The following is an 18803-nucleotide window of genomic DNA, read 5'->3' as shown; positions in this document are numbered from 1 at the left end:
TTCCCTATTATAGTGCACTATTTTTGACCAAAGACCAAAGGGCATAGGGTACCATTTGAGCCACATATTCTAGGTTCCTCAGTGAACATGTGTGTATATATAAACAAGCTGTTACCCCTCTCCTCCCTCTCTTCTCCTCCCTCCCTCTCCTCTACCTCCTCCCTCTCCTCTCTCGCTCCTCTCCTCTCCCTCTTTCCTCTCCTCTACCTCCTCCCTCTCCTCCCTCTCTCCTCTGGCATTAGGGACTGTGGCACTATAGTAGGTGCTGTCAATTTAAAATAATTACCACCTCTGTTTCCAACTCTCTCTCTTGCTGCCTAGTCTCTCTCTCTCTCTCTCTCTCGCTGTCAAGTCTCTTGCTCATGCTGTCTCTCTCTCTCGCTGTCTAGTCTCTCTCTCTCTCGCTGTCTAGTCACTCTCTCGCTTTCTAGTCTCTCTTGCTGTCTCTCTCTCTCTCGCTGTCTAGTCTCTCTCTCTCTCTCTCTCGCTGTCTAGTCTCTCTCTCTCTCTCTCGCTGTCTAGTCTCTCTCTCGCTCTCTCACTCTCTTGCTGTCTAGTCTCTCTCTCTCTCGCTGTCTAGTCTCTCTCTCTCTCTCTCTCTCTCTCTCTCGCTGTCTAGTCTCTCTCTCTCTCACTGTCTAGTCTCTTTATCTCGCTGTCTAGTCTCTCTCTCTCGCTGTCTAGTCTCTCTCTCGCTGTCTAGTCTTTCTCTCGCTGTCTAGTCTCTCTTGCTGTCTAGTCTCTCTCTCTCTCGCTGTCTAGTCTCTCTCTCTCTCTCGCTGTCTAGTATCTCGCTGTCTAGTCTCTCTCTCTCGCTGTCTAGTCTCTCTCTCGCTGTCTAGTCTCTCTCTCTCGCTGTCTAGTCTCTCTGTCTCTCGCTGTCTAGTCACTCTCTCGCTTTCTAGTCTCTCTTGCTGTCTCTCTCTCTCTCACTGTCTAGTCTCTCTCTCTCTCGCGCGGTCTAGTCTCTCTCTCTCTCGCGCGGTCTAGTTTCTCTCTCGCTGTCTAGTCTCTCTCTCAATTTCTATTTAAGGGCTTTATTGGTATGTGAAACATATGTTAACATTGCCAAAGCAAGTGAAGTAGATAACAAACCAAAGTTAAATAAACAATAAAGATTAACAGTAAAACATCACACTCACAGAAGTTCCAAAAGAATAGAGGCGTTTCAAATGTCATATTATGTCTATATACAGGGTTGTAACTAAAGGGAAAATAAATAAACATAAATATGGGTTGTATTTACAATGGTGTTCGTTCTTCACTGGTTGCCCCTTTCTTGTGGCAACAGATCACACATCTTGCTGCTGTGACACTGTGGTTCTTCAACCAATAGATAGTATGGGAATTTATCAAAATTGGGATTGTTTTCAAATTCTTTGTGGGTCTGTGTAATCTGAGAGAAATATGTGTCTCTAATATGGTCATACATTTGGCAGGAGGTTAGGAAATACAGCTCAGTTTCCACCTCATTTTGTGGGCAGTGAGCACATAGCCTGTCTTCTCTTGAGAGCCATGTCTGCCTACGGCGGCCTTTCTCAATAGCAAGGCTATGCTCACTGAGTCTGTACATAGTCAAAGCTTTCCTTACGTTTGGGTCAGTCACGGTGGTCAGGTATTCTGCCACTGTGTACTCTCTGGTTAGGGCCAAATAGCATTCTAGTTTGCTCTGTTTTTTTGTTAGTTCATTCCAATGTGTCAAGTAATACTCTTTTTGTTTTCTCATGACTTGGTTGGGTCTAATTGTGCTGCTGTCCTGGGGCTCTGTGGGGTGGGTTTGTGAACAAGGATCAGCTTGCTTAGGGGACTCTTTTCCAGGTTCATCTCTCTGTAGGTGATGGCTTTGTTATGGAAGGTTTGGGAATCGCTTCCTTTTAGGTGGTTGTAGAATTTAACCTCTTAGAGCTCTAGGGGCGCTATTTCATTTTTGGATAGAAAACGTTCCCGTTTTAAGCGCGATATTTTGTCACGAAAAGATGCTCGACTATGCATATTCTTGACAGTTTTGGAAAGAAAACACTCTGAAGTTTCAGAATCTGCAAAGATTTTGTCTGTAAGTGCCCCAGAACTCATTCTACAGGCGAAACCAAGATGATGCATCACCCAGGCAGAATTTCTGAAGCTCTGTTTTCCATTCTCTCCTTATATGGCTGTGATTGCGCAACGAATGAGCCTACACTTTCTGTCGTTCGCCCAAGGTCTTAGCAGCATTGTGACGTATTTGTAGGCATATCATTGGAAGATTGACCATAAGAGACTACATTTTCCAAGTGTCCGCCTGGTGTCCTGCGTCGAATTCGGTGCGCAATTGCCAGCTGCTTCCACTTTACCATTTGATTCAGGGGAGAAAGCATGTGTCCAAGAACGATGTATCAATGAAGAGATATGTGAAAAACACCTTGATGATTGATTCTAAACAACGTTTGCCATGTTTTCAGTCGATATTATGGAGTTAATTTGGAAAAAAGTTTGCGTTTTGAGGACTGAATTTATGGATTTTTTTTGGTAGCCAAATGTGATGTATAAAACGGAGCTATTTCTAATACACAAGGAATCTTTTTGGAAAAACTGAGCATCTGCTATCTAACTGAGAGTATCCTCATTGAAAACATCAGAAGTTCTTCAAAGGTAAATGATTTTATTTGAAGGCTTTTATGTTTTTGTTAATGTTGCGTGCTGGATGCTAACGCTAATGCTAACGCTAAATGCTAACGCGAAATGCTAACTCTAGCTAGCTACTTTTACACAAATTATTGTTTTCCTATGGTTGAGAAGCATATTTTGAAAATCTGAGATGACAGTGTTGTTTACAAAAGGCTAAGCTTGAGAGATGGCATATTTATTTCATTTCATTTGCGATTTTCATAAATAGTTAACGTTGTGTTATGCTAATGAGCTTGCTGATAGATTTACACAATCCTGGATACAGGGGTTTTTTCATAGCTAAACGTGACGCAGAAAACGGAGCGATTTGTCCTAAACAAATAATCTTTCAGGAAAAACTGAACATTTGCTATCTGAGAGTCTCCTCATTGAAAACATCTGAAGTTCTTCAAAGGTAAATGATTTTTTTGAATGCTTTTCTGTTTTTTTGTGTAAATGTTGCCAGCTGAATGCTAATGCTAAATGCTACGTTAGCCATCAATACTGTTACACAAATGCTTGTTTTGCAATGGTTGAGAAGCATATTTTGAAAATCTGAGATGACAGTGTTGTTAACAAAAGGCTAAGCTTGAGAGCTAGCATATTTATTTCATTTCATTTGCGATTTTCATGAATAGTTAACGTTGCGTTATGGTAATGAGCTTGAGTCTGTATTCACGAACCCGGATCCGGGATGGGGAGATCAGAAAGGTTAATGGCTCTTTTCTGGATTTTGATAATTAGCGGGTATTGGCCTGATTCTGCTCTGCCTGCATTATTTGGTGTTCTACGTTGTACACAGAGGATATTTTTGCAGAAATCTGTATGTAGAGTCTCAGTTTGGTGTTTGACCCATTTTGCGAATTCAAGGTTGGTGAGCGGACCCCAGACCTCACAACCATAAAGGGCAATGGGTTCTATAACTGATTCAAGTATTTTTTGCCAGATCCTAAATGGTATGTTGAATTTTATGTTCCTTTTGATGGCATAGAATTCCCTTCTTGCCTTGTCTCTCAGATCGTTCACAGCTTTGTGGAAGTTACCTGTGGCGCTGATGTTTAGGCCGAGGTATGTGTAGTTTTTTGTGTGCTCTAGGGCAATGGTGTCTAGATGGAATTTGTAATTGTGGTCCTGGTGACTGGACCTTTTTTGGAACACCATTATTTTGGTCTTACTGAGATTTACTGTTAGGGCCCAGGTCTGACAGAATATGTGCAGAAGATCTAGGTGCTGTTGTAGGCCCTCCTTGGTTGGTGACAGAAGCACCAGATCATCAGCAAACAGTAGACATTTGACTTCAGATTCTTCTAGGGTGAGGCCGGGTGCTGCAGACTGTTCTAGTGCCCTCACCAATTCATTGATCTATATATTGAAGAGGGTGGGTCTTAAGCTGCATCCTTGTCTCACCCCACGGTCCTGTGGAAAGAAATGTGTTTTTTTGCCAATTTTAACCGCACACTTGTTGTTTGTGTACCTGGATTTGGTGTACTTTCCATCAATTTGTATAGCAGACCCTCATGCCACATTGAGTCAAAAGCTTTTTTGAAATCAACAAAGCATGAGAAGACTTTGCCTTTGTTTTGTTTGTCAATTAGGGTGTGCAGGGTGAATACGTGGTCTGACGTATGGTAATTTGGTAAAAAGCCAATTTTACATTTGCTCAGTACATTGTTTTCACTGAGGAAATGAACTAGTCTGCTGTAAATGATAATGCAGAGGATTTTCTCATGGTTGCTGTTGACGCATATCCCACTGTAGTTATTGGGGTCAAATTTGTCTCCACTTTTGTTGATTGGGGTGATCAGTCCTTGGTTCCAAATATTGGGGAAGATGCCAGAGCTAAGGAGGATGTTAAAGAGTTTTAGTATAGCCAATTTGAATTTGTTGTCTGTATATTTGATCATTTCATTGAGGATACCATCAACACCACATGCCTTTTTGGGTTGGAGGGTTTATATTTTGTCTTGTAGTTCATTCAATGTAATTGGAGAATCCAGTGGGTTCTGGTCGTCTTTAATAGTTGATTCTAAGATTTGATTTTGATCATGTATATATTTTTGCTGTTTGTTCTTTGTTATAGAGCCAAAAAGACTGGAGAAGTGGTTTATCCACACATCTCCATTTTGGATAGGTAATTCTTCGTGTTGTTGTTTGTTTAGTGTTTTCCAATTTTCCCAGAAGTGGTTAGAGTCTATGGATTCTTCAATGACATTGAGCTGATTTCTGACGTGCTGTTCCTTCTTTTTCCGTAGTGTATTTCTGTATTGTTTTAGTGATTCACCATAGTGAAGGCGTAGACTCAGGTTTTCTGGGTCTCTATGTTTTTGGTTGGACACGTTTGACACTTTCTTTCTTAGGTTTTTGCATTCTTCATCAAACCATTTGTCATTGTTGTTCATTTTCTTTGGTTTTCTGTTTGGCATTTTTAGATTTGATAGGGAAGGTGAGAGATCAAATATACTGTTTAGGTTTTCTACTAAGATTACACCTTCACTATTACAGTGGAACGTTTTGTCCACGAAGTTGTCTAGAAGGGATTGAATTTGTTGTTGCCTAATTGTTTTTTGGTAGGTTTCCACACTACTTTCCTTCCATCTATTGCATTTCTTAATTAATATTAATCAGTTCCTTTGGCTATGATGCCTCATGATTGCGTATTGCTCTGTTCAAGTAGACTGTGATTTTGCTGTGATCTGATAGTGGTGTCAGTGGGCTGACTGAACGCTCTGAGAGAGTCAGTGATAAAGTAGTCTACAGTATTACTGTCAAGAGATGAGCTGTAGGTGTACCTACCATAGAAGTCCCCTCGAAGCCTACCATTGACTATGTACATACTCATCGTGCGACAGAGCTGCAGGAGTTGTGACCCGTTTTTGTTGGTTATGTTGTCGTAGTTGTGCCTCTCTATCTCTCGGTGTCTAGTCTCTCTCTCTCGCTGTCTAGTCTCTTGATCTCTCTGTCTCGCGCTGTCTAGTCTCTCTCGTTGTCTCTCTCTCACAGGCTGTCTAGTCTCTCGCACTGTCTAGTCTCTCGCTCTCTAGTTTCTCTCTCTCGCGCTGTCTAGTCTCTCTCTCTCTCTCTCTCTCTCTCACTCTCTCTGAGGGATAGTACAGTACAACCTCATCATTAGCCAGTTAGTATTTGTTTCATCTTGACTGTAGAAAGCAAAACATTTCCCCAGACCAGGTCTGGAAACAGTAAACTAACAGGGGAGCAAAGCCAGACCAGAACTCTCCAAAGTGGTTCACCAGATTTGATAAGAGAATAATTCTCTTAGGACAAAACGTACGTGTGTGTGTGTGTGTGTGTGTGTGTGTGTGTGTGTGTGTGTGTGTGTGTGTGTGTGTGAGTGAGAGAGTGAGAGAGTGAGCGAGTGAGAGAGTGTACTCAGAGGACCAAACGTATATCTAAGGAAGGTTGGAATGTTTGGAAGGTTGGAATGTTTGGAAGTTTGGAATGGAACAGGTATTGTGGCCAGAAGGAGGGTTGGAACTGTTTACATTGTTTATTGCAGTGTAATTACATTACATAATAGATTTAAATGATGGAAACCCTGTGGGTCTGTATCAACCTGTGGGTCTGTATCAACCTGTGGGTCTATATCAACCTGTGGATCTATATCTACCTGTGGGTCTGTATCAACCTGTGGGTCTGTATCAACCTGTGGGTCTGTATCAACCTGTGGGTCTGTATCAACCTGTGGGTTAGGGTCGATATCAACCTGTGGGTCTGTATCAACCTGTGGGTCTCTATCAACCTGTGGGTCTGTATCAACCTGTGGGTCTGTATCTACCTGTGGGTCTGTTTTAACCTGTGGGTCTATATCAACCTATGGGTCTATATCAACCTGTGGGTCTGTATCAACCTGTGGGTCTGTATCAACCTGTGGGTTAGGGTCGATATCAACCTGTGGATCTGTATCAACCTGTGGGTCTGTATCAACCTGTGGGTCTGTATCAACCTGTGGGTCTGTATCAACCTGTGGGTCTGTATCAACCTGTGGGTCTGTATCAACCTGTGGGTCTATATCAACCTGTGGGTCTATATCAACCTGTGGGTCTGTATCAACCTGTGGGTCTATATCAACCTGTGGGTCTATATCAACCTGTGGGTCTGTATCAACCTGTGGGTCTATATCAACCTGTGGGTCTGTATCAACCTGTGGGTCTATATCAACCTGTGGGTCTGTATCAACCTGTGGGTCTGTATCAACCTGTGGGTCTGTATCAACCTGTGGGTCTGTATCTACCTGTGGGTCTGTATCAACCTGTGGGTCTGTATCAACCTGTGGGTCTATATCAACCTGTAGGTCTGTATCAACCTGTGGGTCTGTATCAACCTGTGGGTCTGTATCAACCTGTGGGTCTGTATCAACCTGTGGGTCTGTATCAACCTGTGGGTCTATATCAACCTGTGGGTCTGTATCAACCTGTGGGTTAGGGTCTATATCAACCTGTGGGTCTGTATCAACCTGTGGGTCTGTATCAACCTGTGGGTCTGTATCAACCTGTGGGTCTGTATCAACCTGTGGGTCTGTATCAACCTGTGGGTTAGGGTCTATATCTACCTGTGGGTCTGTATCAACCTGTGGGTCTGTATCAACCTGTGGGTCTATATCTACCTGTGGGTCTGTATCAACCTGTGGGTCTATATCAACCTGTGGGTCTGTATCAACCTGTGGGTTAGGGTCTATATCAACCTGTGGGTCTGTATCAACCTGTGGGTCTGTATCAACCTGTGGGTTAGGGTTGATATCAACCTGTGGGTCTGTATCAACCTGTGGGTCTGTATCAACCTGTGGGTCTGTATCAACCTGTGGGTCTGTATCAACCTGTGGGTCTGTATCAACCTGTGGGTCTATATCAACCTGTGGGTCTGTATCAACCTGTGGGTCTGTATCAACCTGTATCAACCTGTGGGTCTGTATCAACCTGTGGGTCTATATCAACCTGTGGGTCTGTATCAACCTGTGGGTCTGTATCAACCTGTGGGTCTGTATCAACCTGTGGGTCTATATCAACCCCCCCCCCCCCCCCCCCCCCGGCAGCTACTCGCCCAAGCCTCTCCAGGTTCTCCTTTACCCAAATCCAGATAGCAGATGTTCTGAAAGAGCTGCAAAACCTGGACCCGTACAAATCAGCTGGGCTTGACAATCTGGACCCTCTATTTCTGAAACTATCCGCCGCCATTGTCGCAACCCTTATTACCAGCCTGTTCAACCTCTCTTTCATATCGTCTGAGATCCCCAAGGATTGGAAAGCTGCCGCAGTCATCCCCCTCTTCAAAGGGGGAGACACCCTGGACCCAAACTGTTACAGACCTATATCCACCCTGCCCTGCCTATCTAAGGTCTTTGAAAGCCAAGTCAACAAACAGGTCACTGACCATCTCGAATCCCACCGTACCTTCTCCGCTGTGCAATCTGGTTTCCGAGCCGGTCACGGGTGCACCTCAGCCACGCTCAAGGTAATAAACGATGTCATAACCGCCATCGATAAAAGACAGTACTGTGCAGCCGTCTTCATCGACCTTGCCAAGGCTTTCGACTCTGTCAATCACCATATTCTTATCGGCAGACTCAGTAGCCTCGGTTTTTCTAATGACTGCCTTGCCTGGTTCACCAACTACTTTGCAGACAGAGTTCAGTGTGTCAAATCGGAGGGCATGCTGTCCGGTCCTCTGGCAGTCTCTATGGGGGTGCCACAGGGTTCAATTCTCGGGCCGACTCTTTTCTCTGTACATATCAATGATGTTGCTCTTGCTGCGGACGATTCCCTGATCCACCTCTACGCAGACGACACCATTCTGTATACTTCCGGCCCGTCCTTGGACACTGTGCTATCTAACCTCCAAACGAGATTCAATGCCATACAACACTCCTTCCGTGGCCTCCAACTGCTCTTAAACACTAGTAAAACCAAATGCACGCTTTTCAACCGTTCGCTGCCTGCACCTGCACGCCCGACTAGCATCACCACCCTGGATGGTTCTGACTTGTATGTGGACATCTATAAGTACCTAGGTGTCTGGCTAGACTGTAAACTCTCCTTCCAGACTCATATCAAACATCTCCAATCTAAAATCAAATCTAGAGTCGGCTTTATATTCCGCAACAAAGCCTCCTTCACTCACGCCGCCAAACTTACCCTAGTAAAACTGACTATCCTACCGATCCTCGACTTCGGCGATGTCATCTACAAAATAGCTTCCAATACTCTACTCAGCAAACTGGATGCAGTTGATCACAGTGCCATCCGTTTTGTTACTAAAGCACCTTATACCACCCACCACTGCGACCTGTATGCTCTAGTCGGCTGGCCCTCGCTACATATTCGTCGCCAGACCCACTGGTTCCAGGTCATCTACAAGTCCATGCTAGGTAAAGCTCCGCCTTATCTCAGTTCACTGGTCACGATGGCAACACCCACCCGTAGCACGCGCTCCAGCAGGTGTATCTCACTGATCATCCCTAAAGCCAACACCTCATTTGGCCGCCTTTCGTTCCAGTTCTCTGCTGCCTGTGACTGGAACAAATTGCAAAAATCGCTGAAGTTGGAGACTTTTATCTCCCTCACCAACTTCAAACATCTGTTATCTGAGCAGCTAACCGATCGCTGCAGCTGTACATAGTCTATCGGTAAATAGCCCACCCAATTTTACCTACCTCATCCCCATACTGTTTATATTTATTTACTTTTCTGCTCTTTTGCACACCAATATCTCTACCTGTACATGACCATCTGATCATTTACCACTCCAGTGTTAATCTGCAAAATTGTAATTATTCGCCTACCTCCTCATGCCTTTTGCACACAATGTATATAGACTCTCTTTCTTTCTACTGTGTTATTGACTTGTTTATTGTTTACTCCATGTGTAACTCTGTGTTGTTGTCTGTTCACACGGCTATGCTTTATCTTGGCCAGGTCGCAGTTGCAAATGAGAACTTGTTCTCAACTAGCCTACCTGGTTAAATAAAGGTGTTCTCAACTAGCCTACCTGGTTAAATAAAGGTGTTCTCAACTAGCCTACCTGGTTAAATAAAGGTGAAATAAAAATTTAATTAAAAAAAAGTGTTTCTACATCCTGTCTTCCCTCTCCCCATGTTCTGAACATCACAAAGCACGAAGTAAGGTCAGGGATAGAGAGTAGCTGCTCTGAAGGGAAATGGGGACATACTGCAAAGATCAGGGCTGGATTACCCTCTAATGCCTCCCAGTTTATCTATGGTCACGTGGGATAACACCTGGGATTGGTAGGTGAAGGTCTATACACGTGTGGTGGGATGGGCAGGCTGAGGATGTAGAGTAGGTCTACACACCTACTGTAGCATATAGACTAAAACATGCTCGGTAGCACTTGGTTTCTTTTCATTGATCTGTTGAACTGGTCACTTGAAACGAATTGATCTGTTAAACTGGTCAACTGATCCTTGAAACGGGAAACTTTTCTCCCAGCTCAGTATTATAAATCAATGAGGGTCTGGCCAGTAACGTCCCAGGAATCGGTGCCGGTCCACAAGAAACACAACTCTTTACATGGGATGCGCAATTCCAGTCTTGGAGAACTGTTGAGCATTCAGGTTTTAGTTCCAGCCCAGCTTTAACACAGAGCTGTAAGGAAAGCTTTGTGCAGAGAGAGGAAAGTCAACTCCCATTTTGTTCCAACCCAGGAGGGTTTCTCAACCCTACATCTGTATCAGGGTCAGGAAGGCTACAGAGAGAGAGGGAATCCCAGGCAGGCAGTCAGGTAGGCAGGTATCACTTCTCCCAGGTTAACACAGGTTAATCACTAGTGACCTGCTGAGCCAGCCCAGGCCCAGGTAGTGGTGCATGTAATCCTTCAGGCCACAGCTGAGACTCACTACTGCTGTCAAGGGTGTGATGACGTACGTTGATACAGTTGAAGTCGGAAGTTGAGATACAGTTGGAGATACAGTAGAAGTCTGAAGTTTACATACACCTCGGCCAAATACATTTAAACTCAGTATTTCACAATTCCTGACATTTAATCCTAGTAAAAATTACCTGTCTTAGGTCAGTTAGGATCACCACTTTATTTTAAGAACGTGAAATGTCAGAATAATAGTAGAGAGAATGATGTCATGGCTTTAGAAGCTTCTGATAGACTAATTGACATAATTTGACGCCAATTGGAGGTGTACCTGTGGATGTATTTCAAGGCCTACCTTCAAACTCACTGCCTCTTTGCTTGACATCATGGGAAAATCAAAAGAAATCAGCCAAGACCTCAGAAAATAAATTGCAGACCTCCACAAATCTGGTTCAACCTTGGGAGCAGTTTCCAAATGCCTGAAGGTACCACATTCATCTGTACAAACAATAGTACGCGAGTATAAAGACCGTGGGACCACGAAGCCGTCATACCGCTCAGGAAGGAGGCGCGTTCTGTCTCCTAGAGATGAACATACTTTGTTGCGAAAAGTGCAAATCAATCCCAGAACAGCAGCAAAGGACCTTGTGAAGATGCTGCAGGAAACAGGTACAAAAGTATCTATATCCACAGTGAAACAAGTCCTATATCAACATAACCTGAAAGGCCGCTCAGCAAGGAAGAAGCCACTGCTCCAATACCGCCATAAAAAAGCCAGACTATGGTACTTTTCGGAGAAATGTCCTCTGATTAGATGAAACAAAAATAGAAGTGTTTGGCCATAATGACCATCATTATGTTTGGAGGAAAAAGGGGGAGGCTTGCAAGCCGAAGAGCACTATCCCAACCGTGAAGGACGGGGGTGGCAGCATCATGTTGTGGGGGTGCTTTGCTGCAGGAGGGACTGGTGCACTTCACAAAATAGATGGCATCATGAGGTAGGAAAATTATGTGGATATATTGAAGCAACATCTCAAGACATCAGTTAAAGTTAAAGCTTGGTCGCAAATGGGTCTTCCAAATGGACAATGACCCCAAGCATACTTCCAAAGTTGTGGCAAAATGGCTTATAGACAACAAAGTCAAGGTATTAGAGTGGTCATCACAAAGCCATGACCTCAATCCAATAGAACATTTGTGTGCAGAACTGAAACGCTTGTGTGAAAAAGGAGGCCTACAAACCTGACTCAGTTACACCAGTTCTGTCATGAGGAATGGGCCAAAACCCAACTTATTGGGGGAAGCTTGTGGAAGGCTACCCGAAACGTTTGACCCAAGTTAAACAATTTAATGGCAATGCTACCAAATACTAATCGAGTGTATGTAAACTTCTGACCCATTAGGAATGTGATGAAAGAAATAAAAGCTGAAATAAATCATTCTCTCTACTATTATTCTGACATTTCACATTCATAAAATAAAGTGGCCTAACAGGGAATTTTTACTAAGATTAAATATCAGGAATTGTGAAAAACTGAGTTTAAATGTACTTGGCTTTGATGTATGTAAACTTCCGACTTCAACTGTATGTTGACATAGGGATAGGTATGCTGACATAGAGATATGTATGTTGACATAGACATAAGTATGTTGACATATGATATAGGGATAGGTATATTGACATATGACATAAGAATAGGTATGTTGACATATGACATAGGGATAGGTATGTTGACATAGGGATAGGTACATTGATATAGGGATAGGTCTGTTGACATGTGACATAGAGATAGGTATGTTGATATAGGGATAGGTATGTTGACATAGGGATAGGTCTGTTGACATATGACATAGAGATAGGTATGTTGACATAGGGATAGGTACATTGATATAGGGATAGGTCTGTTGACATATGACATAGAGATAGGTATGTTGACATAGGGATAGGTTTGTTGACATTTGACATAGAGATAGGTATGTTGATATAGGGATAGGTATGTTGACATAGGGATAGGTCTGTTGACATATGACATATGGGCTGATGTGTGGATCTACCGCATGTATAGTATGGGAGAATATTGGTGAGGGAACAGCGAAGCCCCGTCATCTGCACTGTGTGTATGTGCGTCTTATCCTCTTCATGATCAACGTAACACTTGTTCTTTTCCAGAAGAGACAGGAAGCTTGAAGAGATGATGAAACAGCCTACGTGTTATCGACACGTTGGTCTCACATCCACTCATTTTCTAACAAGGCTGTCGGCTCTTTACCTTGAATGGGGTTTACTGTGTCGTGTAAATTACCACTCAAAGTCAATCTTAAACGAATAATTGTTTATTATCAGCAAACTGGAGAGGTTCCAACAAAATTAATGCAGCAATGAGAAAAAATAAAGGATTCTGCAGTCCTGATGCCTTTTTTTCGACGCAAAGGATACACTGCTTCCTCGGGAACAGGCCCCGATCCCCGTGATCTGCGTGAAGAGGAGGCGGAGAAAGAGGGGCCGACGGTCGGGCTGTCTTCTGAGAATTCTTAGGCGATCTAATTAACCTCCACTTCCCTCCATTCTGCTAGCAAACGTGCAATCTTTGGACAATAAAATCGACTATTTAGGCGGAAGATTAAACTACCAACGGGACATTAAAAACTGTAACATCTTATGCTTCACGGAGTCGTGGTTGAATGACGACACTATCAACATACAGCTGGCTGGTTATACGCTGTACAAGCAGGATAGAACAGTGTCATCTGGTAAGACAAGGGGCGGCGGACTATGTATTTTTGTAAATAACAACTGGTACACGACATCTAAGGAAGTCTCGAGCTATTGCTCGCCTGAGGTAGAGTATCCCATGATAAGCTGTAGACCACACTATCTACCGAGATAATTTTCATCTGTATTCTTTTGTAGTGACTTACATACCACCACAGTCAGAGGCTGGCACTAAGACCGCATTGAATGAGCTGTATTCCGCCATAAGCAAACAAGAAAACGCTCACCCAGAGGCGACGCTCCTAGCAGCCGGAGACTTTAATGCAGGGAAACTTAATTCTGTTTAACCAAATTTCTATCAGCATGTTAAATGTGCAACCAGAGGAAAAAGGACTCTGGACCACCTATACTCCACACACAGAGATACATACTTAGCTCTCCCTCGCCCTCCATTTGGCAAATCTGACCATAATTCTATCCTCCTGATTCCTGCGTACAAGCAAAAATTAAAGCAGGAAGCACTAGTGACTAGAACAATAAAAACATGGTCAGAGGAGGCAGATGCTAAACTAAAGGACTGTTTTGCTAGCACAGACTGAAATATGCTCCGGGATTCCTCCGATGGCATTGAGGAGTACACTTCATCAGTCATTGGATTAATCAATAATCATCGATGACGTCGTCCCCACAGTGACCGTACATCCCCCAACCAGAAGCCATTGATTACAGGTAACATCCACACTGAGCTAAAGGCTAGAGCTGCCGCTTTCAAGGAGAGGGACTCTAACCCGGAAGCTTATAAGAAATCCCGCAATGCCCTCCAACGAACCATTAAACAGGCAAAGCATCAATACAGGACTAAGATCGAATCGTACTACACCGGCTCTGACGCTCATCGAATGTGGCAGGGCTTGCAAACCATTACAGACTACAAAGGGAAGCCCAGCTGAGAGCTGCCCAGTGACACAAGCCTACCAGATGAGCTAAACTACTTATATGCTCGCTTCGAGGCAAATAACACTGAAACATGCATGAGAGCACCAGCTGTTCCAGACGACTGTGTGATCACGCTCTGCATAGCTGAGTAAGACCTTTAAACATGTCAACATTCACAAGGCCGCAGGGCCAGACGGATTACCAGAACGTGCATTGCGAGCATGCCCTGACCAACTGGCAAGTGTCCTCACTGACACTTTCAACCTCTCCCTGTCTGGGTCTGTAATACCAATGTGTTTTAAGCAGACCACCATAGTCCCTGTGCCCAAGAACACTAAGGTAACCTGCCTAAATGACTACTGACCCGTAGCACTCACGTCTGTAGCCATGAAGTGCTTTGAAAGGCTGGTCATGGCTCACATCAACACCATCATCCCAGAAACCCTAGACCCACTCCAATTTGGATATGCCCCAACAGATCTACAGATGATGCTATCTTTATTGCACTCCACACTGCCCTTTCCCACCTGGAAAAAAAGGAACACCTATGTGAGAATGCTAGTCATTGACTACAGCTCAGTGTTCAACACCATAGCGCTCTCAAATCTCATCAATAAGCTAAGGACTCTGGGACTAAACACCTCCCTCTGCAACTGGATCCTGGACATCCTGACCGGCCGCCCCCAGGTGGTAAGGGTAGGTAACAACACATCCGCCACACTGATCCTCAACACAGGGGCCCCTCAGGGGTGGTTGCTCAGTGCCCTCCTGTACTCCCTGTTCACTCATGACTGCACGGCCAGGCACGACTCCAACACCATCACGCCCCCATTCTCATCGACGGGACTGCAGAAGAGCAGGTTGAAAGCTTTAAGTTCCTTGGTGTCCACATCACCAACAAATTAACATGGTCCAAGCACACCAAGACAGTCGTGAAGAGGGCACAACAAAACCCATTACCCCTCCGGAGACTGAAAAGATTTGGCATGGGTCCTCAGATCCTCAAAAGGTTCTACAGCCGCACCAGCTGGTTGGTTCTCAAAACAAGGACTGGGCGTACTGCCAAATTACAGATACTGATAAGTGAGGATTCGTTCAATCAGTCACTTTATTTGAACTAGCTAAAGTACATCTTTACAAAACTAATATTAGTCCAGGCAATATGTGATTTGTGAAAATAATCTAACTTGGTATTCTATACATTATAGGAACATCTTAAACATTGTTTTGGCTTTTATCTACTGGACTATATCACACATTTTGATATTTGTGGAAGTCTATGGAGAAGAAAACCACTTCGCACAGGTTGAATACTGCTCTCGTGATGTTCAAGCAGAAAAGACATATCTGAAATGTGTTTGACATTTACAGACTGAATCAGAAGTAACTTCTGCCAACACAGTGGGTTAAATGAGATCATGATGTCACAGCAGGTTAATTAAGATCATGACGTCACAGTAGGTTAAATAAGATTGTGATGTCACAGCAGGGTAAATAAGATTGTGATGTCGCAGTAGGTTAAATATGATTGTGACGTCGCAGTAGGTTAAATAAGATCATTACGTCGCAGCAGGTTAAATAAGATCATGACGTCGCAGCAGGTTAAATAAGATCATTACGTCGCAGCAGGTTAAATAAGATCATGACGTCGCAGCAGGTTAAATAAGATCATGACGTCGCAGCAGGTTAAATAAGATCATGACGTCGCAGTAGGTTAAATAAGATCATGACGTCGCAGCAGGTTAAATAAGATCATTACGTCGCAGCAGGTTAAATAAGATCATGACGTCGCAGCAGGTTAAATAAGATCATTACGTCGCAGCAGGTTAAATAAGATAATTACGTCGCAGCAGGTTAAATAAGATCATGACGTCGCAGCAGGTTAAATAAGATCATTACGTCGCAGTAGGTTAAATAAGATCATGACGTCGCAGCAGGTTAAATAAGATCATTACGTCGCAGCAGGTTAAATAAGATCATGACGTCGCAGCAGGTTAAATAAGATCATTACGTCGCAGCAGGTTAAATAAGATCATGACGTCGCAGCAGGTTAAATAAGATCATTACGTCGCAGCAGGTTAAATAAGATCATTACGTCGCAGCAGGTTAAATAAGATCATGACGTCGCAGCAGGTTAAATAAGATCATGACGTCGCAGCAGGTTAAATAAGATCATTACGTCGCAGTAGGTTAAATAAGATCATTACGTCGCAGTAGGTTAAATAAGATCATGACGTCGCAGCAGGTTAAATAAGATCATTACGTCGCAGTAGGTTAAATAAGATCATGACGTCGCAGCAGGTTAAATAAGATCATTACGTCGCAGCAGGTTAAATAAGATCATTACGTCGCAGCAGGTTAAATAAGATCATTACGTCGCAGTAGGCTAAATAAGATCATGAAGTCGCAGTAGGTTAATTAAATATGATCGTGACGTCGCAGTAGGCTAAATAAGATCATGATGTCACAGTAGGTTAAATAAGATCATTACGTCGCAGTAGGCTAAATAAGATCATGAAGTCGCAGTAGGCTAAATAAGATCATGAAGTCGCAGTAGGCTAAATAAGATCATGACGTCGCAGTATGTTAACTAAGATCATGATGTCGAGGTCTTAATAACATCAACACCAGTCCAAATGTCAAATCACACCTCAAACAATTACGTACACGTTGTCCCAAAGGGCAGACTATTTCATATATAGTGCACTACTTTTGACCAGAGCCCAATGGACCCACTCAGAAAATAGTGCACTAAATAGGGAGTAGGGTGCCATTTGGGACGTAGACCTAGTAACACGAGGTTGAAGCTAGAATAAACATTGTTGACATAAATCTAATCTATGGTGTGTTTGCTGCTTCCTGGCCAATTGCTGTCTGATGAACCAACCAATGCTGTCAGTATACAGCACCTAACACCTACAGGGGCACCTAACACCTACAGGGGAACCTAACACCTTCCCACTAAGCTCCCAGCTTATACTAACAAAAGGAGCGGTGTCCTTACCGTCTGCCCAGGTCTGTTAATCCAGATTTAGCTGCCTAGCATCGTCTTCTCCAGCTGAACTCTGGAGCAGGCAGGAGCCGGCGACGGGATAAGCCCAGCATCGTGGCCTCGGAGTGGGGAAGGAAACCACCGTGTGTCCCTCTCCTCCTCTCAATCCTCTGGATCCATGTGTACTGCAGCCGCTGAAGTGATTGTGTTGATTCTCTCTCTCGCTCTCTCGCTCTCTCGCTCGTCTCTCTCATCCATTCATTGTGGTGTGACTCTTCCAAACGTTAAATCTGGTAGAAATTCACATCTTGATTGAAGAAGTGATGAGTGAGCCTCATATTTGTGTATGACTTGATGAGTAAGAAAAGGTAAGGTTCAACTCAGAGTGGGAAAGAGGCATTTGAGACATTTCACAAAACTCTTCTCTCTTTATACTGATGCAGTTCCCTAAGTCAAGTAAAGCTAAGCAGAGCTGAGTAACTTTAAGCCAAGTAAAGCTAAGTCAAGTAACGCTAAGTACCGTAAAGTTAAGGACCATGACTCCAGTCCTTCTCTGATAATGTAGCACCCCATAAGTGTAGTAGAACAGCTCTTGTACTTACCTCTTCAGCTGTATGCTCCTCCACCAGTCACAGCAAGGCTACAAGCAGAGTGGGCGAGACCACAGTAAGGAAAAGGCTTTGAATCACTAGATGAGATGGGTTCTGGAGAATAGTTCACTGGAGCACGTAGCCTCTCAGCTGCCTCTCTTCCCAACTGTTGCTCCACCGCCCTATCCTCTTTTTTCCCTTCTTCCAACTTACTCGTACTCCTCCCTTTCCCCCCTCCTCTTCCCTCTCTTCATTCCTCCTCCTGTCTCTGCCTCTTTTCCTCCTAAACCCCCCCTCTTCTTTTTCTAGTTGTTCGCGCAGCTAGTCTGATTACTTTGGACATGCTAATCTCGCCGTCTGTGTCTCTGGCTGACGGACGAGTGCTACGGGATGATTTGGACACCTTCTGCCAGGGACAAGTATATCTTGTCTGACACCTTAATAAGCATGTATGGCTGCAAATCAATGAGATCAGAGGTCCCTTTCTTTCTGAGTCTTTAGAGTTAAAACAAGTAAGTGAGGGAGGGAGGGAGGGAGGGAGGGAGGGAGGGAGGGAGGGAGGGAGGGAGGGAGGGAGGGAGGGAAAAGAGCAAAAGAAAGTGTGTAAATTGTAGTGCAGGAAGCTGTAGCGCAGGAAGCTGTAGTGCAGGAAGCTGTAGCGCAGGAAGCTGTAGTGCAGGAAGCTGTAGCGCAGGAAGCTGTAGCGCAGGAAGCTGTAGCGCAGGAAGCTGTAGCGCAGGAAGCTGATAGAAAGTGTGCAAGTTGTAGTGCAGGAAGCTGTTAGTGTTTCGCCTCTTCTTTAAAAGCCATCTTCCAGAATGTCAACTTTTTTTTTTGTGATTTGATTTGATTTGATTTGACTTAGCTTCAACAAAGGAAACAAAAACAATATATTGACGTGGATTATAATATTATAAAAGGGAGGAATACCGACTCAAGCTAAGCGTGCTTAAATGGAATGTACGCTGAACAAAAATATCAGCGCAACATGTAAAGTGATCCCATGTTTCATGAGCTGAAATAAAAAGATAGCAGAAATCTTCCATACGCACAAAAAGCTTATTTCTCTAAAATATTGTGCACAAATGTGTTTACA

At 43.8% G+C, this 18803-nt stretch overlaps 1 long non-coding RNA gene across 1 annotated transcript in view; it reads right to left on the bottom strand.

Moving 5' to 3' along the window:
• Positions 1-17941, bottom strand: part of LOC118965569 — a 22025-nt gene extending 4084 nt beyond the window's left edge. The window contains exons 1-2 of the long non-coding RNA XR_005052978.1: positions 17720-17941; positions 17130-17467 (exon numbers count right to left, since the gene is read on the bottom strand). This is a non-coding gene — a long non-coding RNA (uncharacterized LOC118965569). The remainder of the gene's footprint in view (positions 1-17129; positions 17468-17719) is intronic.
• Between the last annotated feature and the right edge of the window lie 862 nt (positions 17942-18803).

This window comes from Oncorhynchus mykiss, chromosome 8 (assembly GCF_013265735.2).
Source record: "Oncorhynchus mykiss isolate Arlee chromosome 8, USDA_OmykA_1.1, whole genome shotgun sequence".
Classification (NCBI taxonomy): domain Eukaryota; kingdom Metazoa; phylum Chordata; class Actinopteri; order Salmoniformes; family Salmonidae; genus Oncorhynchus; species Oncorhynchus mykiss.
This window is presented reverse-complemented; position numbering and strand designations above follow the sequence as displayed.